This window comes from Mus caroli, unplaced genomic scaffold, assembly GCF_978045245.1.
Source record: "Mus caroli unplaced genomic scaffold, Mus_caroli_1 scaffold_1, whole genome shotgun sequence".
Classification (NCBI taxonomy): Eukaryota; Metazoa; Chordata; class Mammalia; order Rodentia; family Muridae; genus Mus; species Mus caroli.
In genome coordinates, this window is record NW_028227256.1 from 145,892,631 (window position 1) to 145,913,211 (window position 20,581).

General features: G+C 36.6%; 1 long non-coding RNA gene across 1 annotated transcript; it reads right to left on the minus strand.

The window, feature by feature from the left end:
* Positions 1-2,647: 2,647 nt before the first annotated feature.
* LOC147006149 (uncharacterized) lies at positions 2,648-19,537 on the minus strand. The gene is made up of 3 exons (XR_015045477.1): positions 19,469-19,537; positions 11,643-11,776; positions 2,648-3,288 (listed from the first exon to the last, which is right to left on the minus strand). It is a non-coding gene; the product is annotated as an uncharacterized LOC147006149 (long non-coding RNA).
* Positions 19,538-20,581: the final 1,044 nt, after the last annotated feature.

Consider the following 20,581-nt stretch of genomic DNA (forward strand, 5'->3'; position numbering starts at 1 on the left):
ATAACTGATAAGTGAGCCTTCATGGGAAGAATATTTAAAACTAAGTCATAAGTAGAAATTATGCAAAAAATAGAAGAGGTGGGGTTAGGTGACTAATATTTGATAATGGTGATTTAGATGTAATGATTCAAAAGGAAAATGGTACAATTTTGTTGTAAATATATTGAAGGAAAACACATTAAACTATAAGAATATCGATGAGTTTAGGTATTACTTAATATGTAATGGAACCTTTGGGTTTCTGAGTTTTTAACGTTAACTCTGTGGTTATTATGGATAAGAATTAATAAAAATAACTTGTCAAAAATTTAAAATATAACTTCTATAGTAACACAGGAAAAAGTAGTTTTAGTAATTTGTTTGGAAATATATAGTACTTTTAAAATTTACTTTGTGTATATGTATGTAAGTGTTTACATGACAACCATGACATTCATGTCTGGAGGCCAAAAGACAGTTCTCTTCTTCTACTATGTGAATTTCAGTATTGAGCTCAGGTCACTAGGATTGGTCATAAGTGTCTGAATAAGTTTGGGTTTTACTGCAGTGAACAGACACCATGTCAACTCTTATAAGGATGAAATTTAATTGAGAATGGGTTACAGATTCAGAGGTTCAGTCCATTATCATCAAAGAGGGAGCTTGGTATCATCCAGGCAAATGTGGTGCTGGAGGAACAGAGAGTTCTACATCTTCATCCATACTGAAGCTCCATCTTTGCCAATGGCCTTCTCTGGCTTCGCACAGTGCCAGCCTCAGCTGTTCTCCATGACCCCTTCAAAACCTCAAAACCAGTAACTCCTGGGTAATTCTTACATATTACCAAGACCAGGTGCAGCATGAGCTCAACCTTGCAACCTTTGCCATCTCTAGAACACAGCTTAGTGTGTTTTTAGAGAACACTTCCTTGATGGTTTCACCTCACAATGCTGGCTCTGGTCAAGCATATCCAAACCATCACAGCATCTTTATTGCTAACTTAGCTCTCTAGCTTAGAATGAGGCCATAATGGATAAGAATGGATATGCAAATAATAACTTAAAAACAGGGTATAGATTTGAAGAGTAGAGGAGAGACATGGACGAAGAGAACAAGAAACTGGGAATTATGTAAATAGGTGATTTGCAGTACTTACATATAGAGTACACTGGGAGGGGAATAAAATCTGAAGTGTAAAAAGTAAATAAAAGATTAAAAAACTTGTATAGTTTTTATTCATATTTTATGTGAGAAAAAAATGGAAAGAATAACAGTGCTATCATTGTTCATTACTCACAGTTAAAACTGCATATCTAAATATCAAAATGAATTACTTTCTACTAATTACAACGTGAACTTACCCACAATTTTTCTCATCACTTTTTGGAGAAGATGTGCTGATCAAATCTTTATTGATTTGTATGTGTGTGTGTGTGTGTGTGTGTGTGTGTGTTTGGTTTTTGGTTGTTTTTGTATTTCAGTAGTAGTTATTTTTTATATCGTATGAGACATCATGTTTACTGTATTTATTATATACCTTACCATATCTGCATCTAAATTTTAGTTTTATCTTATACAATAAAGTGTTATAATAGAAATAATTTGAAAGAATAACTGAGAATTCTACAGAGGTTTTTATTCATCTACTGTTCCTTGGGATACTGTTTATCATTACATTTTAATGGTTACATTTAAGATCTTGAAATACTAAAATTAAGGTCGTTAAAAATATTGTATACACCTTAAATCTTTCTGGGGATCTTACCAAATAGAAATGCAACAGATGCATGCTTAGAGTTCAGAAGCATAGTTGGAAGACAGTTTGATGATGGACAAGGAAGATGGCATTCTGTGAATGCCAGGCAATCACAAATGGCACAGAGAATTTCAGGCCAACTATGATTACCTACTAAGGCACTGACTCAAAAACACAGAAGGAAAACTGAGAAAATTATTTGGAATTTATCCGCTGAAACTGATGCTATATGATCTCTTCTTCTGATTTATTAGCCATTGAAAATATTCCTTTATTGCAGTAAGACTAAGATTATTCAACAGGGATATGTGATAAACTTCAGGACTGCTTAGGCAAGTAGAATATTTTCAAAGCATCAGCATAAGTATGGCTGTAGCCATGTATTCCTCTCTAAGACCATAGACCACTTTAATTAAATCCCATAAACTTCATTTTATGTACTCAGGAATCACAATTTTCATTCTATGACACTTTGGTCCTATATTTATATATATAATTTTGCCAGATGATACAAGGTCATGTATTTATACGGTTTGTTAACAAGCACATAAATATTTGCAAGTGCATTAGAAATTTAATACTAGCTTTGAAAATAAATGTTTAACACGAATGAGATAATCCAGAATTTATTTTATTTTTCTAAAATGATGTACGTTTAGTCTTTTTAAGAGTCTAGACTTTACAGTATTTTCTACTATTATTTGTACAGAGCACATGGTCATAAACAGAGAAATAACTATATTGCCAAGATTAAAATATCCACAAAAGCTAGCAAGCCTCTGCATTATATAATATTCAGTAAGATTCTTGCTGATCGGCAAATTCAGATATGTTCCAGTTAGGACCTCTCAAGTAACTAAATTATTGAAAAAATTGAGTGTTTTAGGAAGAAAGCAATAACTAAGCTTTCTTTTCTGAATATGAAGTCAGTCAAAGCAAATTTTGCTAATTAATTATAAAATGATCCTCCCACTCACCCCCCATCAAAACTGCAACTGCTACTTTAGGAGACAAACAGAATTGTATTTTTATTGAATTAGAATAAATAAATCTATGTTTCTATAAAATAAATGAGAAGCATCACAGGGTTAATATATCTTCCGTTGTTTCTTGTGGAGGTATCTAATATGGTTAGTGAGAGCTTAGTTTCAAGATTCCTTTATATCCTCAAACTGGTCCTTTGTGATTCATTGAACTTGAGGAATGACTAATGTGGACACCGGACATAGAAGGTGAGAGGCTTTCTCAGACGGTATGTACAGAAATTTCTAGAAAGCATTTCATTTTCTCACCATATTTTGTTGACCAGCATGCAGTCCTCGTACTGGGTTGAAGCAGCCCAACAAATCAAATTATTTCTGGTAGTACAAAAATAAAATTACTTGGATGTTCTAATATAAAAATCTGCCATTTTTTCCGCAGGCGAGGTTGCTCTCACTGTCAAGATGAAGGACTTTCATTCATTCCTAGTGTACATAGGCTCAAAGTAAACCAATGACTGCTCCATGAGTAGAAAGAAAGGTGTATATTGAACTGTTAAGACGATGTCACATCTAAAAAGAGAAGGTCAAAATTGTGGAAAAAGAAAGCAGATTTTACATGGCAATAGGGCAGGGAAAAAAGAGATATACAGACATTGGAGAGCTCCCTCTCAGACACTCCAATTGTGCACCAACCACACCCAAACATCTATTTCACAAGGAGAACCTTTTATTAAGCAAGGAAAAAAGTAAAAGCAGCTGCTTTCTGACCCGGGCAAAAAACAGCAGCAAATGACCTTACTGGTGTAATTTTTAAGGAGAAAAAATATTAGAGGAGGGGTCTGTGTTAGAATGTAATGGTATATTTGTTTGGGAATGTTAATTATGTGACATAAAGTGAGCTTTTGATTTGTGGACTTTATTCGTCAGCCTCAGGAATGATTCTGGCATAAGAAATTTTCCAAATAAGGAACAGAGTCTGATGACTAGCTTTAGGGATATAATCTATGAGTTTACAAGGGAGAATGAAAGGAGGAAGGGTAAGACCTGCCAGTGCCATCTTTGCCAAACTTGGCCCTGTTAGAGCCCTTGATGTTGAATATTTTTGTATTAAACTTTAAATAAATGTCCATTCTTTGATCTAGATGACCTTTGTGGTAGATTATGGGAGGTTCCTACTAAGCAGAAATCCCTTAGGACATCTGCTCTTCTGGTAAATAGAATCCTATCTTTAGACTTGTTTATCTAATACATACCAACGACTTTTCGTTTGGGACAGTGTTACCAATGACTGCCACTTGGAGTGTAGGAGTCTTTTGATCCAGTACACACAAAAGAGAAAGAGAAAAACAATTCCCATTGTAGTCTTCAATATCCAAACACATTCCATGGCACGCATATGTGCATACAAACAGAATTAAATAATATGTGCCAGCCTTATACACACAATAGAAAAAAATTGTGTTGTCACTGTCAAAAGTAGGTTTCAAGAAAGAGTGACACTTTCCTTTAGTAAACTACATCTAAATTATACTTGCATTGTAATAACAAAATATTAGTGTTGTAATAATATAGTTTGTAATCATACGAGTATCACACATAGACTAATGGATTGAATATTTAATCCCAAGCAGGTAGTACTATTTTGGGAGGTTTCATAAACTTTAAGATGTGGAACAAAGTACATAGCTGGAGATGTAGCTTTTAAGGTTGTGCCTGGATCCCTGTCCCTTCTTTACTCTGTTTCTAGTGTTCCCTGAAGTGGAGCCCTACTGCCTCACACTGTGACTTACCATAGTGCTCTATAAAACAGGGACCCAGAATCTGTGCAACTAAAGACTACAAGCTGAAATATCTAAATGTATGAGACAAAAAAAAAAAAAGTCTTATTCCAATCTTATTCCAATTGACATATTTTTCTCAGGATTTTTTTTTTTTTTTACAATGACACAAAAGTAACATAAAAAAAAAGGTTTGGGTTGGAAAGATGCCTCACTGAGAGAAAAGGAGTTTAATACCAAGGTGAAGGATGAGAGCTGACTCTCTGGAATAAACACCATTGAAGAACAGAACTAACTCCCTATGTTGTTCTCCTACCTCCACACAATTAATAATGAAAATAAACTTGAGGTGTATATTTGATTGATTGATTGATTGATTGTTTTCAACATATTAGAGTTAAGAGTTTATCCTGAATTTCAGAGGAAATTTAAACATCAATATTTGAGCACTGTTGGGCCTCTTAAACTGTTTTTAATTGAAAACAAAGGAGTTGGCCTGTTGATATGACTTTGGATCTGGTTTGCATGGGAGAATCTGAGAAATGCTGAAGAAGCAGGCTACACAAAGCCCAGAATGCTACAACTAGAATTTCTTGGGTAATCCAAGCAGAGGCTCAGAAGCCAGAATGCTGACAGAAATGCAAGGAAATGAAGCTTGGCTCATGGAGTTACACATGAGAGAAAGAACTCCACTGAGAATTATCTAGAGGCCATAAATGTTCCTTTCTGTTAAATAATGTGCCTGCATTATGTCCAGGCCTTAAGACATTGAAGGAAATGAGTTTAAAGTTCACATGTAGTAATCAAGTGGGTTAAATTTCCAAGCAGTTGAGAATTCAACTTGCAGTGTGTTTGTCGTTAGTTCTTAATGTAGATATGTGATGAGAATCATGGACAATAATGAGAGTGGAAAGACTATTTAAAAAATCATACATGAGTCCTAAAAGATTTTGTAAAGTCAGAGCTAAGTAAGTTTAGGTATCTGAAGAATTAACACTATTAAAAATAAGCCAAGGAGATTGCATTGGGAAAAGAGAAGGATACCTTGAGGGCATCTCACATACTATCTAGACCCCACTTGGCTATAGCCAGAGGTTAAATAAGTAAATTCCTAAAAGACTTTCCCCTGATAAATGCTGTCAGCACAGGGCTGACTAGGAAATTCTTTTCTTCAAGATGCATTTAATCATTTTTAATTATAAAGCTATACAGAAATATGCAAATATAAATAAATAAAAATAATCATGAATCAAGGTACTCCACTACTATAAAACTTGGTGTCAGACATTGGCTTGTATATGCAATGCTCATTTTCCAAGCCCAAACATGCAAGATACAAATTCAGAAAGAGGGGAACAACCTCTTTACATGCAGTCCTTAAAATATCTACCTAAATTTCAATGAACAATCTAGGAGGCTAGTCAATATATAATGGCAACACATGAAGGCACAGAAGTGAAGCCAGAGATACCATGGATAGTGTGAAAGGTTTGGAGTGTTAGACAATGAGGAATATCTGTCAAGCAATGCTGTGTGCATCAAGAAGGGTCGACAGGGATTCTGGTCATCTGGGCTTCTTGCAGCAACATAATAGGGACTTCCTTGGTTGAGAACTGCTATTAAACAAACTACATTAACAAGATGCTTGACGTGGCTTTAATGTTTGTCCTGCTGGTTTTCAGTCCTGTTTCTGGTTTTACCCTTTCTTACTGTTCTCTTATTAGCCATGATTGCAATGGAAATTCTATCTTGGAAGCATGCAACTTGACTTTGTTATTCTAAAATTACTCATGTATATAACTTAATGTTTGATTTACTTATAACTGAGTAACTAAGAACCAAGAGGTTCTTTTTTTTTTTTTTTTAATTTCAGGTAAATTTCACACTAAAAATTTTGACTCTTAAAATACAGTGACTTTTGGAAATGTACTAAATATTCTTGAACTATGAAGCAATCATAAACCTTTCAGGACTTTGATGAAAGTTATATTTTAATTATGAAGTATTAACTAAATGTCCATGACTGAACACTGTTTCTACATGATGACACTGTTTAGGAAAATTTTGGAATCTCTAGGAAGATTGACCTTAGTAAAAAAGGTGAGTGGAGGCATGCCTGTGAAGATTATCCTTCATCTTAAATCCATTTTCTTTTTTTTTTTTTTTTTTTTTTTTTTTTTTTTTTGTGGTTTTTCGAGACAGGGTTTCTCTGTGTAGCCCTGGCTGTCCTGGAACTCACTTTGTAGACCAGGCTGGCCTCGAACTCAGAAATCCGCCTGCCTCTGCCTCCCGAGTGCTGGGACTAAAGGCGTGCGCCACCACGCCCGGCTCTTAAATCCATTTTCAACCGTCTGTCTACAATCTATCAAGAGGTGAATAGCCTCAGTCTCAAGTTCCTACACCATGATGCTTCACCATACCATGAACTCACATTTAGTGTAATCAGTAACTACAGATTAAGTCTCTGGGATATATAAGACTTAAAGGAGCCGGGCATGGTGGCGCACGCCTTTAATCCCAGCACTCGGGAGGCAGAGGCAGGCAGATTTCTGAGTTCAAGGCCAGCCTGGTCTACAAAGTGAGCTCCAGGACAGCCAGAGCTATACAGAGAAACCCTGTCTCATGAAACCAAAAAAAAAAAAAAAAAAAAAAAGACTTAAAGGAAATTCAGTGACAGAATGCTTACTTAGCATACAGAAAGCTATAGTTTTGTGTCTTACTTAGGGTTTTAGTACTGTGAACACACATTATATCCAAGATAAAGGACAACATATAGTGGCTGGCTTATAGGTTCAGAGACTCAGTCCATTATCATCAAGTTGGTAACCTTGCAACATCCAGGCAGGTATGGTGCATGTAGAGATGATAGTTATACGTCTTTATCTGAAGGCTTCTAGCATAATACTGACTTCCAGGAAACTAGGATGAGGTCTTAAAATCCACACCCAGTGACACACCTACTACAAAGCCATACCCACTACAACAGGGCTACATATTCTAATATTGCCACTCCCTAGTCCAAACATACACAAACCATCACATTCTATTCCTTGGCCCCCATAGCCTTGTTTATGAGTTTATGGAGAGCATACATAAACTTAGCATAATGCATAATATATTTAGTCACACTTCAAAAGTCCCCATAGTCTATAGCAGTTTCAACAATGTTAAAGGTCCAAAGTTCAAAGTCTCTTCTGAGATTCATCTAATCACTTAACCCCCAAGGCGAAACATAAATCCAGCTGGGAAAACTCCAAATTCTGCATCTTCATGTTTGATGTCAAAATGATCTTCAGATCTCCAACTCCATTTTCATCTTTGTTGACTGCAACAAACTTCTTTTACTCTCTGTTAGCAGCTTTCCTCAGCAGATAGCCTATGGCTCTGACATCTTGAACATCTTGGGATCTCCAAGACAAAGTCAATGTTACAGTTTCTTGTTTCAGTGTCTGGGATCCACACATGATCTTCTGGGCTCCTCCAAAGGACTAGCATTACTTCTTCAGCTCTGCCCTCTGTAGCACTCTAAGCTCAGGTTCATTGACTCCATTGCTGCTGCTGTTCTTGGAGATCATCCCAATGTATAGGTAATCTCAATACACTGGAGTCTTCTGCTGCAACTAGGCTTAGCCAATAGCCTCTCATAGGATATCTTCATGGTGCCAAGCCTCAAATCATTGGCATGAGCCATTGAAGATCTGGGCCATCAACTGCAACTGAGGCTGTACCTTCTCCAGTGGCCTTCCATGGCCTCTCACAGTACCAAGCCTCAGGTGCTCTTCATGACTCCTTCATACCTTCAAAACCAGTACCACGTGGGTGGCTTTTTGAAATTACCAAGTACAGCTTAAGCATGAGGTACAACCTTGACTGTCTCTGGAACACAACTTATATGTGCTTTCAGAAAACACGACCCAGAAGATTTCACCTCAGTGATGCTGCTCTCCCCTTAATCACTGATAATTTCTTAGCTATCACTAACCAGCATCAACTGTTCTAGTAGTTCCTTCTATTTCTCACTCTGAAACCAGAGCCATGTGGCTGCTGAGTCCTATTGTTTGCAGGAGCTGGAACATGGCCCTCTTATTCTATTCTATTATCACCAGCTTTCTGTTTTCTAACTCCTTTACTGCCTAAGCTTGGCTCTCCAGGATCTTGCTTTGTAGACTGACCTTAAACTCAGAGATCTGCATGCTGGTCTTCTGGGATGAAAAGTGTGTACCACCATGGCTGAACTTAAACTTTTCTTCACCTAGAACTTGATCTATCCCAGGCTGGCTTTGCACTCAGAGATCTGTGTGGCTTTATTCCCTAGGATTAAAGGTGTGTACCACCATGCCTGCATCTAAATTTAACTGTGTAGAATCTTGTCCCAAAGTCCCATTTCTTTAATCTGCTATCTCCTAGATCACAGGATTTTACTCCATTTCACTTCACAGTGCCCCTTTAATACTCAAACTATATATATTTTTTCAATTTTTATTAGATATTGTCTTTAATTACATTTCAAATGCTATCCTGAAAGTTCCCTGTATCCTCCCCCTGCCCTGCTCCCCTACCCACCCACTCCCACTTCTTGGCCCTGGCGTTCCACTGTACTGGGGCATATAAAGTTTATATGACTAAGGGGACTCTCTTCCCAATGATAGCAGACTAGGCTATCTTCTGCTACATATGCAGCTAGAGACACGAGCTCTGGGGATACTGGTTAGTTCAGAATGTTGTTCCACCAATAGGGTTGCAGACTCCTTTAGCTCCTTGGGTATTTTCTCTAGCTCCTCCACTGGGGGCCCTGTGATCCATCCAATAGATGACTGTGAGCATCCACTTCTGTATTTGCCAGGCATTGGCATAGCCTCACATGAGATAGCTATATCAGGGTCCTGTCAGCAAAATCTTGCTGGCATGTGCAATAGTGTCTGCATTTGGTGGCTGATTATGGGATGGATCCCCTGGTAGGGTAGTCTCTGGGTGGTCCATCCTTTTATCTTAGCTCCAAACTTTGTCTCTGTAACTCCTTACATGGGTATATATTTTATATTTTTCTCTTCTAAACTTGCTGTGCTTATTCAAAATGTTCTTAATAAGTCTTAACCAGAAAACAAAGTCTATGATGAGCATTTCTGAGACTTCCATTGTCAGTGCAATTAATTTGAGTCTCTTCATCTTAGCCTCAGGCAGACTCTCCAGACAAGGGCAAAAAGCAGCCATGTTCTTCACCAAAATACTACAAAAACAAATCTCTAGGCCACATACTAAAGTTATTCTTCTTTGAAACCTCTAGCACCTGAAATCACTCACAGCAACAAAATCTTCCATATTCCTATTAAGATACTAAATTAAGCCCCACTTAAAACATTCCATGGTTTTCCAAATCCAAAGTCCCCAAATCCACATTCTTTCAAACAAAAGCATGGTCAGGCCTGTCACAGCAATACTCCACTCCCTGGTACCAACTTCTGGCTTAGTTAGGGTTTTAGTGCTGCGAACAGACAACCTGACCAAGGCAAGTCTTATAAAGGAAAGCATATATTGGGGCTGGTTTACAGGTTCAGAGGTTCAGTCCATTATCATCAAGGCAGGAACATGGCAGCATCCAGGCAGGCATGGTGTAGGCAGAGATGAGAGTTCTACATTTTCATCTGAAAGCTGCTAACAGAATCCTGGATTCCAGACATCTAGAATGAGGTCCTAAAGGCCACACCCAGTGACGTACCTACTCCAACAAGGCCACACCTACTCCAACAAGGCCACACCTACTCCAACATGGCCATACCTTTTTATAGTGCCACTCCCTGTTCCAAGCATACACAAACTATAGCAGTTCAGTTTTTATCAACATGCATCACACACACACACACACACACACACACACACACACACACACTCAAAACCAAAGTATTCCGAGTACATGGGAGGCAGAGGCAGGCAGATTTCTGACTTTGAGGCCAGCCTGATCTACAGAGTGAGTTCCAGGACAGCCAGGGCTACACAGAGAAACCCTGTCTCAAAAAAAACAAAACAAAACAAACAAACAAACAAAATCAAAGTATTATCTTTGTATGTGAATGTGTGTATGTGTGTATGGTTGATTTTTTTTTTTTATAATGTCACTTTGATCACCAAAACACATTTCTTAAAATGTAACAGACTTAGGAAAGGGGAACAGGGAGAGGGAGAAAGGATAAGAGAAATGAACAAAGAAAAATAAGTGAAATGAAATTGTCATATAATATCACATTAAGAATGAATATTTGAGAAATGAAGCAGTGAGAGATAGTGTTGTGTGCTAAGAAAGTGCCTGTAGACCCAACCATATGTCTGAAACTGATTCTATAATGAGATTCCAGGAGTGTGAACAAGAGCACATGAGTGAACAGAGCTGTTACAGAACACTATAAAATGATGAACTGTTAATTTAACAGTTTTGCATGAATGCCTAATGTTTTCCTGAAAAACTAGTTTTTCCTGAACTAAAAAGATAGATAGGAAATCATCTGAGAGGAAGCTAAACTAACTTGCAGATACAAGATGTCTCTACACCATATTGCATGTGAATAAAGATAACAGGCTTAGCTTCTGCAGGAAAAACACTAGCACTTTCACAAGCTTAGTAATTCTTAGGATAAAAGAACCAAAGCAAAATCTTTTTTAGAAGGCAGGAATACAAAGCTGTTTATAATACGGTTATGATTTTCTGTAATGAACTAACAGGAGATAATCATTTTACTGACATGAATTGGTTCATATTTGATTAATGAATATCATGATCTTTAGTTATATTCCACATTTGAAAGTGGCTCCTGTGCAAAATTTATTTTTGTTGACATGTGGAATAAGTAGTCAGATCCCTTTTAATAAAATTAAAATCCCACATTGTTGAGTCAGGGACATGACTCTATTGTGCATCTTCAGGAAGGAGAGAGAACAGCTAGGGAATACATACAGGTAATGGGAGGGTCGTCATTGCTGATACATTCCTATATAGGAGAGACTCAAAACTAGAAAGGCATATTACTCTTTAAGACTTTACTAAAAATGGATTTTTAAAATTTATTTGTTAATTAAAATTTAATGACATTATATTTTATGGCTTTTTGGTTTTATAAAATAAAATATATGTAAGAGATAATAAAAGCAACTTACATAAAACTTTCCGTGGTCTGCAGTAGTCATAAAGTTAAGTGCCTTGGTGGAGGAGAAACACTCGTGCAGGCTCTTTACTCTTAAGCAAGAATGGAGGCTGTGCTAGGAGGCTATGGAGGGGACCAAGTGGGAGGCTGTGGAGGGACCAAGTCACAGGAAAGTGATAATAAAACAAATAGAGAATTTATAAAGCAAAGAAAGGTTAATACCTTTGAATCTGAGTATAACCATCCGTTGCTTTGAATTTGACTTGAATTTAGAACAAAATTTGGTTGGAAGGGAATTTTAAACTTTCTTCAGGGTTTCCCATTCCTTTTATTAGATAAGTGATATGTATCAGGCATTGATAAATGATTCACACAAATCCATAACAAGAGAAATGAACAGCCAGTTTCGAAGTTCCAAAGAATGGTATGTGGCTTCAGATCTTGTAGAGAGTGACTGACCAATGAATGAATGTGTGCTTCACAGCATCAGTCATTTGGAGAGGAACAGATCAAAACACAAAAAAAGTAAGATTGCTAGGGTGACACTCATAACAATTGAGGACCAGTGACATTATGGAGAAATGAAGCCATGTGAGAACTGCTGTTGGGATGATAAACTAGTACTGTCAAGAAAGCAACAAAACAGACTGGTTGATTTCTCAGCCTACCAGATACATATCTCAATTAACCTTGAAATAGTCATAGACTGACTTCTCCATGTATGTTCACAGAGGCACTCTTTTGAGTAAGCAAAGAATAGAAACATGCTGATTGTCCATCAGTAAATGTATTGATAAACAATGTTTGTATAGGTGACAGAATATCATTTAGCTGGAAAAATGAATTAAAAACACAAGTTATACTTAGGATGAACATCAAAAATATTATAATTGTGAATGAAGCCAAAATTAAAGGTTACATCTTATATTATTTCCATGTTACATAATTTTCTTACAGGCTTACAGCAGTTCACTATGGAAATATATGTTTATACAGCTTGGACATAGGCAAAGTGAGTGAAGTTAACATATGACAATGCATCTTGGAGTCACAGAGTAAAAGGATTTACATTAATGTTATGTATCAAAGCGATATAAAAATCCATGTGTGTGTACGTGTAAGCATATGTGTGTGCACATACACATGCACACACAAATATATGTATTTATGTACATATATATACACATACATATATTCATATTATTATTGCAGCAGTTTAGATATAGTGCCTTATTCCTACTGGGCCAGAGTTCTACCCTGAAGCTACATCCATGATTATAAACATGATAGAGGTTTAGTGAAGAATTAAAAAGTGTGGACAAATAACATTTTTAGCAATTGATCAGAAACTATTTATCAATATCATCCCATGCCTAGATAGGCAAGGTCACTCACCAATAGTATCACTAGGTCATTATAACTAGTGTAAATACTAGACTGAGGGACCTTTGATTCTGCTTATATATGTAGAAAGTGAAAATACAGAAAAATTTAATTCTTTTATTTTGTTTTTTTAAATTATGGCTTTCAAATCCATTTCCCTTTAAATTTTTATTCTTCATTTTTGAGTGTTTCCTTTCTTTCAGTTTGAATGTGTGAAGAGCTATCAATCACATTCTTAGAGACTTCATATAATCCAAACCTCCTGAATCTAAGTGTCTGTGTGATCTACATGGGGACATTACCATTCTGACTTGCAAATGTGTTCAGTATTCCATTCAGAATATGGTAGTGCAGACTTTGCTTATATCCAAGGCTAGATTGTCAATCTATCATCCTGTCAAAAGAACTTTGGATCTGAGCTTATCCTCTTATTGAGAATACTTGAAGTAAGGTTTTTTCAGATAACTTTGAGCAATATATGGCACAATGGGAGCTCCTGTTTGTAGGTTTCAGACTTACAAACTCATTAGTTTTTTGAACACTCAAGTCAACTTCAGTCAATTATCTGTTGAAGGATTCCTAGAAGTTTCCCTGCTGGCTATCAAGGAAGCATTTCAACTTAAAGTGCTTGTGTGTGTGTGTGTGTGTGTGTGTGTGTGTGTGTGTGTGTGTGCATGTGTATATATGTATGTGTAGAAACAAATTTTTTCAAAGTCTTCTGAATTACCTAGGGAAAAGGCTACTCTCATACGTTTTTTCAAACAAACAATCTACGGTTGTTGGGTGCTCATATCAACAGAAGAATACTAGTAAGTGAGGTAGAAATAAGGTAAACATATTTGTTTCAAGGAGATGAGTAATAAGAATGGGAGGAAATGATTCACACAACTTAGGGAAGTGTTAATAGAAGGGTGAGGTCTTAAGCAAACAGCTTTAAAGATAGAACCTCAAATCCATTGTGCATAAGTAAGACCTTACTGAAACCTATACATCCACCCATTTGAAGACATATACTTAAAATATACCAGCTCTCAGTTATAGAGATATAGTTTTAGTTATAATTATATCAGCAGAAAGTTCACATTTTTCTTGCACTTCTACTGCTGTAAGGAGACACCATAACCAAGGCAACTGTCACTTTTTATTACTATTATTTATGTTTTGGTTTTTCTAGACAGAATTTTGTCTGTACATCCTTTGCTGTGGTGGGACTCATTCTGCACACCGGGCTGACCTTGAATTTAGAGATCCTTCTATATCTCTATCTCTCAAGTGCTGAGGCTAGAAGTATGCAGTGAATTATACTATGCTTATAAACTATTGGTATGTGTTAAATGTCGAAAAATTCTTCTCTTTTCAGTTCATAAGATTAATTTCCTATGCATTTGATGTGAACATAGAAATGACTGATATCAACTATCATGTACTTCAATGAATTTTATATTAGAAATAAGTAAGTAAAAGGACACTGTCAATAAGACAAAAAGACCACCAACAGATTGGGAAAGAATTTTTACCAATCCTAAATCTGATAGAAGGTTACTATCCAATATATATAAAGAACTCAAGAAGTTGGTCTCTAGAAAATCAAACAACCCCATTAAAAAATGGGGCACAGGGCTAAACAATGATTTCTCAACTGAGGAATACCTCAGTCTGAGAATGTCTGAGAAGCACCTGAAAAAATTGTCAACACCCTTAATCATCAGGGAAATGCAAATCAAAACAACCCTGAGATTCCACCTCATACCAGTCAGAATGGCTAAGATTGAAAATTCAGGTGACTGCAGATGCTGGTGAGGATGTGGAGAAAGAGGAACACTCCTATGTTGCTGGTGGGATTGCAAGCTTGTACAACTACTCTGGAAATAAGTCTGGTGGTTTCTCAGTAAATTGGACACAGTCCTACCAGAAGATCCAGCAATACCACTCCTGGGCATATACCCAGAAGATGTTTCAACTGGTAATAAGGACAGGTGCTCCACTATATTCATAGCAGCCTTCTTTATAATAGCCAGAAGCTGGAAAGAACCCAGATGTACCTCAACAGAGGAATGGATACAGAAAAATGTGGTACATTTACACAATGGAATACTACTCAGCTATTAAAAACAATTAATTTATGAAATTCTTAGGCAAATGGATGGATCTGGAGGATATCATCCTGAGTGAGGTAACCCAATCACAAAAGAACACATATGATATGTACTCACTGATAAGTGGCAAGCCCAGAAACTTAGAATACCCAAGATACAATTTGCAAAACACATGAAACTCAAGAAGGACAAAGACCAAAGTATTGACACTTCGCCCCTTTTTAGAATTGGGAACAAAATACACACGGAAAAAAGTTCAGAGCTGAGACTGAATGAAGGACCAACCAGAGACTGACCAACCTGTGGATCCATCCCATAAACAACCACCAAACCCAGACACTATTTCATATGCCAGCAAGATGTTGCTGATAGGACCCTGATATAGCTGTCTCCTGTGAGGTTATGCCAATACCTGGCAAACACAGAAGTGGATGCTCACAGTCCTCTTTTAGATGGAACACAGGGACCCCGATGAAGGAGCTAGAGAAGGAGCTGAAAGTGTATGCAACCCTATAGGAGGAAAACCAGTATGAACTAACCAGTACCCCCAGAGCTCGTGTCTCTAGTTGCATATGTAGCAGAAGATGGCCTAGTCAGCCATCATTGGGAAGAGAGCACCCTTGGTCTTGCAAAGATTATATGCCCCAATATAGGGGAATGTCAGGGCCAGAAAGCTGGAGTGGTTGGGTTAGGGAACAGGGGGAGCAAGGATGGTATAGAGGATTTTCAAAGAGGAAATTAGGAAAGGAGATAGCATTTGAAATGTAAATAAAGAAAATCTCTAATAAAAATAAAAAGAAATAAGTAAATCACATTTTCATGTCTGATGAAATTCAGATTTCAATGCAACTGAACAAGGTATCAATTTAAAACTAGTATTTTTAAAAATCTTTTTTTTTTTTTTTTTTTTTTTTTTGACGGGGTTTCTCTGTATAGTCCTGGCTGTCCTGGAACTCACTTTGTAGACCAACCTGGCCTCGAACTCAGAAATCTGCCTGCCTCTGCCTCCCAAGTGCTCAGATTAAAGGTGTGTGCCACCACACCCGGCTAAACAGATATTTTCCATAAAAATTATATACATTTTAAGATCTTAAATCCTTTCTTTTAAATACTTCTATCTTAGAGCATTTTCTTTTATGGAATTTTATAAATCCCTGTGTTACTTGAACAATTTACAATGGCCATGAAATGATTTTGGTAGACGTTGGCAACAACAGAAGGCACAGAATAGTAGGTTCTGTTGAAGTAACACACAAAGAGAGCTCCTAACTCCAATAAGGGAGTTGCCGGAGGAGGAAACTTTCGAAACAGTTGCTCTTCAATTAGGCAAAGGAGAAGAGAAAGGTTGTACCTAACATGGAGACATCAGAAGCATACACAAAGCCTGCTTGTTCCAAGTTGGCTGAGATATTCTGAGGCAGAAAAACCTCTGCAGAGATGTGTCTCTGAAGCAAAATTCAGGACAAGTTGAAAGGGGATTAGTAATTAAAGTCTGGGATCTAGGCCAGGGTTAAAAAAAAAAGATTGATTATTATTAAAATTCATGTGAGGCACATGGATGATATTTTGCTCCAAAGGTTTACTATTGTATCTATTGAATAGCCAGCCTTTCCCCAAAATATTTCTCCCCTTTTCCTCTTAAAAATTTGTTATGTATAAGCCATTGTAATGTTGTAATTGAGTCATGATAACAAATACTAGGGGAACAATGAATATGCAGATAAAATTCTAGATCATAAAAAGCAAACAGCTAATGTAACAGTCATTAAAGAGACCAAACTGCGGTTTGTAAGCATTTATATTCTGGGTGCTATAATTTTCAAAATAGAAAAAAAAAGAAGCTATAGTACATAATGTCCAATGAATTGTATCATTTAATAATGCAGAAGTTAACTCTGAGGGACAATAGAAGAAATAGAGATGATAGATAGAAAATAGAAGATAGCAAGATAGATGTAGCAATGAATTCTCCATCTGTTCTGAACTCCTGGCAGGTGATCACAAATGAAAAGACAGACAGACAGACAGACAGACACACACACACACACACACACACAGAGAGAAAGAGAGAGAGAGAGAGAGAGAGAGAGAGAGAGAGAGAGAGAGAGAGACTCACATTCTTTATTTTGATATAAATTGGATAGATGCTCCACTTCCAAACCTCCAGGCTGTTAGCACACACTCCCCTCTGGTATTCCCAAGTTAATAAGTTCTCAATGTATATTTTGTCTTTGCCACCCTGTTTCCTTCTGTGAAGCTCTCCCATATGGCCACTTTCATTTTGCACCCACATTGCTAGATGATTTCTCTCCTGCAGGTATTAAATCTGATCTCTCTGCTTCCACATATGGTGAATCTGCTCCTTCTCTCCTCTGTGTTTCCTGTCTGGGAATCTTAAAATCCCATCTTTTTCACTCTGCCCTGCCATTAATTATTGGTCAATCAAAAACCAATTGGGGACAGAGACCCTCAGCATTTGAACATGCAGATTCCCATCTGATTTTGAAAGCCAAATTAAGACAAAGCACTAGAACCAATCCAGAATAAATAGAAAGAAAGAAAGAAAGAAAGAGAGAGAGAGAGAGAGAGAGAGAGAGAGAAAGAAAGAAAGAAAGAAAGAAAGAAAGAAAGAAAGAGAGAGAGAGAGAGAGAGAGAGAGAGAGAGAGAGGAAGGAAGACAGGAAGGAAGGAAGGAAGGAAGGAAGGAAGGAAGGAAGGAAGGAAGGAAGGAAGGAAGGAAGGAAAGTAGGAAAGAAGGAAAGAAGGAAGGAAGGAGGATACAAAGATAGATACATAGATAAATAGATGATAGATACAAACATATGTATATATATACATATATGTATATATATATACACACATATATATACATATATGTATATATATACACACATATATATACATATATGTATATATACACACACATATATATACATATATGTATATATACACATACATACATGCACACAATATGTGTATGCACACAATGTGTGTATGTATGTGTATATATATGTGTGTATATATACATATATGTATGTATATATATATATATATATATATATATACACACACACACACACACATACATACATGCACACAAACATATGATGAGAATGTCAGAGAGAAAGAGACACAGAGGCCCATACTCCATTTATCTTTAACAGATAGGTATAATAATAGTGGATTATACAAAATAGTAATAGAATATCACGAAGAAATAAATGAGTCATTTATTCTGCAAATCAATTTTCCATCAAATCCAAGTGGCTGTATTTTGTACCAATAAAATCTAATGAAATTATTAACAGCAAATTTTCCTCAAAAACATTTATTGGGTTAGAAATGACCTATCAAAAGGGCTTTTATGTATCAAAGAAGGTTTATCTCATAAATAATAGACACTTTTTGTATAAAAAAGAAACATAGGCTGGAGAAATTGCTTGCAGGTTAACGATACTAACTGCTCTTCCACAAGAGTGCAGCACACAAACACCTATAATTCCATCACAGGGGACCTGATGCCTTTTTATCTGGCTTCAGCAGACATTGAACTCATGTGCACAAACTTACAGCTAGATACACAGACACTAATAGCTAAAATTTTAAAAATATATAAAAATGTCAAAGTCCTCAAAATTCTGTCCTATAAGGCGGTGCTGTTTTCATTTCCTTACCTCTTTTGTTTTGTTTCATTTTCTAACCAGTTCAAAGTTACAACACCAGTGACCACTATAGGACCACTATAAACAGTCTAATTAAAAGGCATCAAAATGGAAAACTCTCATGATATTTTGCAAATTACCTAGAATCTCCATTTTGTACATTAATTTTCTGTTTTAGTTCCAGGAAAGTAAAAGTGTGGTTTGTTAATATCACCCATTATATTATAATTATAACCCACAGTGTAAAAGACTGGCATCGTAAAGCAGCCGCTAGCAGTTGCAACACGGAAGCATCCCACAATGCCATGCCTCAGCTGTCTTCACCTTACATGGGAACTGCCACCACATTCCAATAGTTGTAATTAATGCCAATAATCATATACACATCGCCATGTCTGCTGCCTCCTCATCTACCTGCTGATCATCCTGTGATCTGTCTTGCTGTTTTGTCAACCTGATAAGTGTATTGCCCTCCAGACACCCTGCCCACCTGTTCACAATTTATTTCCAGCACTTCATCCTTGACTATCTGAAATGAAAAATACTGTGACAATGATCTCTTTTAATCCTAGGCCTATAATACTGCACATGCTTCGGCTAGTTTGTCCTAATTCACTAATGATAGTCTTCAGTTCTTTCCTTTATTTGGAAAGAAAAAGCACCCTTTCCTCTTGTGTTAAAAACCTAATTGTTCTTACCGATGTCCTTCATAAAGTACATCAAGAGGATATTCTCCAGATAGAAAGCTGCTTCCTCTCTGCAAACGCTTCTGGGACTAAGAACAAGAAAAATGCAGCAGGTGCACTGAGGGCCAATTAAAAATCAAATCTGCACTAACTGATGGGTAATCTGCAGTCAAGTCACTAGTGACAACAGCAGATGCCTGGGGAAAATTGACATTGACCAGATCTGTTTATGGCTGGAGGGCTTTGATTCATGTGCACCAGGCAGCTGCTGTAAAGGTGAATGCCTTGTGCTCCCATTTTCTGCTTTTATGGGTTTGTTTTGTTGTAGCACTCTTAGCATTGCCTTTTTTTTCTCATCCAGGCTTGTAATAGGTCAGCTGTTAGAATTTTCAAATAGCCCTACCAGCTTTCATCATTTTCCAGAGGCCGGAATTTGAGAGTGGATAACCGCTGCATTTGTGTTAATCACACTGTGAATTACTCAGTGGTTTGAATATAGTTACTGGATGTACATTTACCTAAAAGATGGACAAGGCAAATTTGAAGAACAGAAACCTTTGAACTATGCTCCCCATCTATAAAATTTAATTCCAGTACAAGTTGCTTTTCATATTTGAAGTTGACTCTTTTACATGCTTTATCTTTTACATAGGTCATTGCCAACACACAGCAACATAGACTATTACTTATTGGTGACTAAGCAGACACTGAAATACTTATTTCTAATAAGTGCCCATATTGATACATTATAATAAATGCCTTCAAAGTTTAATTCCTTCTTTTGTATTAAATAAAGTTTCATGTATTTGTGTCTCTGTCAAATATTATATCTCTATACTAGGTGTAGTGTCCAGACTGTATAAGATATAGAATTCTACAGTAAGTATGCTGAAATGTTCAACACAACTTTTAACAAACAGTAAAGTGAAAACTATAATGAAACATAACTGAAGTGTTAACTCTAACTGTAAGTTCAAAACTTGGGCATCTATTTTAATTTGCATGGGATGAAGATACAGCAGGCAGCCCAGGAAATGTTTATCTTATCTAGTTATTCAGAACTCTGTTAAATGCAATTGATTCAGAATTGTGTAGGTCATTACAAGACATTACATGACTTACAAA